Source organism: Octodon degus, unplaced genomic scaffold (assembly GCF_000260255.1).
Source record: "Octodon degus isolate 3935 unplaced genomic scaffold, OctDeg1.0 scaffold00017, whole genome shotgun sequence".
Classification (NCBI taxonomy): domain Eukaryota; kingdom Metazoa; phylum Chordata; class Mammalia; order Rodentia; family Octodontidae; genus Octodon; species Octodon degus.
In genome coordinates, this window is record NW_004524593.1 from 1,622,323 (window position 1) to 1,625,980 (window position 3,658).

The 3,658-nt window shown below is 35.4% G+C and overlaps 1 protein-coding gene across 5 annotated transcripts in view; it reads left to right on the forward strand.

The window, feature by feature from the left end:
- Cop1 (COP1, E3 ubiquitin ligase) overlaps window positions 1-3,658 on the forward strand; it is a 212,767-nt gene that overhangs the window by 104,136 nt on the left and 104,973 nt on the right. The window lies entirely within an intron of this gene.

Below are 3,658 nucleotides of genomic sequence, written 5' to 3' on the forward strand. Positions count from 1 at the left end.
TTTTAATTTTCAGGAAATGATCATAGTTTTTCCTTATCTAGTGAATTTTATTTACTAAAACAATTTTAGGGAAGTTCAGAGTAAAGAACATTTCCTATGTGCCTTTGTCTCATGGCTTTTCTGGCTATCAGCATTCCCCACAGGACTAGTACAGTCTTCAGCTGTATTCCAGCCCTTTTCACAAGCTGTATTTAGTTTTTCATTTTATGTATTTGGTACAGGGTCTCACTATGCAGCCTGGACTCGTAGTGATCCTCCTGTTTTCAGCCTCCCCAGAGCTGGGATTACAGGTGTGTGCCACCACACCCAGAGTGGCTCGTTGGCTCAGTGTACTCTCGGGGTGAGGCCAGCATGGCAAGTGGGTCTAGGGATCGAACTCCTGGTCCCTAAGCATGCCAAAGCATGGGCATAAGTCCACTGAGCTATCTTCACTGGTTCTACAAACTTTATTTTGAAACTTGGTCTTGAGATGTTGCTGGGATGAACTTGAACATGGGACTTTTCTGCCTCAACTTCTCTGGTAACTGCATTTAGGATTTCCCATATAAATGGATATTATTCCATTGTGGGCGGACCTTTCTATCCCACCTGCTAGATAAAGACCATGAAATTCCACAGATTTTTAGCACACCAAACACAAAGATCTTCTGTTCATAACTGGACAATATTTTGCTTCATTTATCTGAACATTCTGTAACTCTATCTATAATAAACACTCTCATGTCTCCTTTACTAATACTTACTGAAAATTCTTTTCCCATGACACAAAGCAATAAACTTCCAGACTGACTGTCTTTCTTTCTTCTTTCTTTCTTTCTTTCTTTCTTTCTTTCTTTCTTTCTTTCTTTCTTTCTTTCTTTCTTTCTTTCTTTCAGCTCTGAATGCCTTCAGGGCAGGTTTGGCTGGCTTGAGTTGTGGGGATGGAACCACAGCAACCTGAGCCTGACTGCTTTGTTGAAGCAGCCACTTAAAGAACTGAGCTAAGGGGCAGGCCCCTGAGACTTATATTAAAAGTGTGGATTATGTTCCTTATTTCAGCCTTGGGACCCTCAGGCCCCACCTGATAATAGTATGATTTTTCTTTGCCAAGAAGAAGAATGCTTTTCCTCTAACTTCATGAGTTCAGTAACTAGGCCTGTGAAATAAACTGACAAAAAAATTGATGGAAAAAGGGCATGAAAGTTTAATGTTAACAGTTTTATGTGACTTAAGTGAGAGGTTTCATAAAAGAACCCCTGCCCTCAATCGTTAAACATGGAGACTTTATACCATTAGGACAAAATAGCATAAGTTTAAGTAGAATTGATAAGGTAAAGGAATGGGACTTTACACTCCCCTATGGGGTGGCGAATCACTGGAAGACAAGCATATGGGTTAACTAACAGTAGAGACTTGCTAGTGGAGTATTTGATAGAGCATCTATTCATTATCATTGCTATAGATATAGTAATTTCCTGTATATTTCTCCCATTAGGCATTTTGAGATGTGTAAAACGTTTTAGATAAGATAGAACTTTACTCCAAGATTAGTTGTCCACATGTATGCTTTAAATTTTTTTCCCTTTTATCTGAATTAATTCCTCCACCTACTGTTCTCAGTAGAAAGTTCCTCACTGTGCTAACACTTTACCTGTACAGAATTAAATCTCTGGCAGTCTTATCTAAAAAAATACAAACACTAAGTTTACATGGAAATAGACTGGGCATGGTGATGTGTGCCTGTAATCCCAGCTCATGGGAGGCTGTAAACAGGCAAATTACTATGAGTCTGATGTAGTAGTGAGACCCTGAACACCCTGCAGACCCTTGTAAAATACCCCCCCCCCAAAAAAAAAAAGAAAGCTTACATGGAAAATAAAAGGGCTTCAGAATGTATTTATTGTATGCCATTAAATTAATAACTAAAGCTCACTTATTAGCTTGTTGCGTTATGTCAGCCTATTGACTGATTCCATGTATACTTCTACAATCTTAGTTTCCGGTTTGTATCACTTTTAAGTTATAAAGTGGAGAAAGGTTGTAATAATAGGTACAGAGATACCAGGAAAAACTGGTGGGTCTCAGTTTGTCAGAGAAAAAGAGACTATAAAACTGCAAATAGAAGCCCAGAAAGTAAAGGAGTATATGTTCATTTAATATGAAGTCAGAAAGATTGATATATCTTAGTAGACACAGATATCATTGAGTTGTAATAGAGCATAATAACTAATATTGCCGAGGCTATTCATTGTATCATACAAAGGAGGTAAGTAATGTTACTGTGTTTGATACATTATACTCATGAGTTCAAAATTTAGTTCGAACATTTACTAAAGTAAAATTTTTGAGAAGTATACAAATAGATCTCAGATATTCCTGTTGTAACCCATTAGGTTTCTAAAATAATTTTGATAATCTATTTTTTTAAAAGAGAATTTTAAAAAATAAAAAAATACTGGAAATGATACAGAATTTCACTAAACAAGATGATAGGAATTCAGCAGTGGTTATTATATTACATATTGTTGTCTTCAAATTCTTTAAGAGAAAAAAAATTAAGCATGAACTATTCCTTTCAGTAGACCAGTAGAAATCAGCAGTACAATTATCCAAGCTGTCCTGTGTATATATACATATATTTTTTTTCCGTTCCTTCTTTTTCTCTTTTCCTTCATCCCAAATAATTGTATAAATGAAATGTGGAAAATATATGTAATTTTGTAACTATTTTTAAATCATTGGGAATTATAAGTTTCAAACTGTACATTGGTTTGATTCATAAAAATGGGAACATTTTGAATGAGAAAATCAGTGGCATTTTTTTCTAGTACAGGATTTAGCAGCTATGACCATGCCAGGTATAGTGATGCACACTTGTACTCCCAGCACTTGGGAGGCTGAAATAGGAGATTAGCGCACATTTGAGATCAGCCTGGGCTACATAGGGAAACAATCTCTTAAAACAAAACAAAACAAAACAAAACAAAACAAAACAAAACAAAACAAAACAAAACAAAACAAACTACTGTGTGTACCCTAGGCCAGATTTGACCCTCACCTATTTTCAGTGACCTTCGAACTAAAAATTGATTTAACATTTAAATGGTTGAAACTTTGAAAAAATCACATATGATTATAATAATGTAACTGGTAGCAAATGGCATAGAATTTTTAGTAGATTCAGATTTCAATCTCCAAGTTTTATTGCAGCCACAGATATGGTTATGCCTTTCCTTATTGTCTATTGTAGCTTTCACACAATTGCTTTGGATTTGCAAAGTTTAATTAAATAATTGCAAAACTTCTGGCCTTTTAAAAGAAACAATTTGCTGAATCTTGACCTAGATTTGTTTAGTCTCTAGAAATGGCTTATACTGTATTTTCTGATCTACTTGTAACTGCTTCACATTAGTTAACAGTAATAACCTGTTGCTCCATTTGTTGTGTAGCTGGTACACCATCATTGGCTGAATAATAGCTACATTTCTTATATATCATAACAGATTTCTGTTTTATTCAGCCACAGAACCTGTTTGGATCTTAAAGTTTTATTTATTTGTTTATTTTTAATCAAGCAGTGCTGGCAAGTGCTCTGAAGTAGGACAAAGGATTGCTGTATGGAGACTTAACTGTATCATGCTAATCTTGAAACTGGGATGCTTTTCCATCACCAGTGATT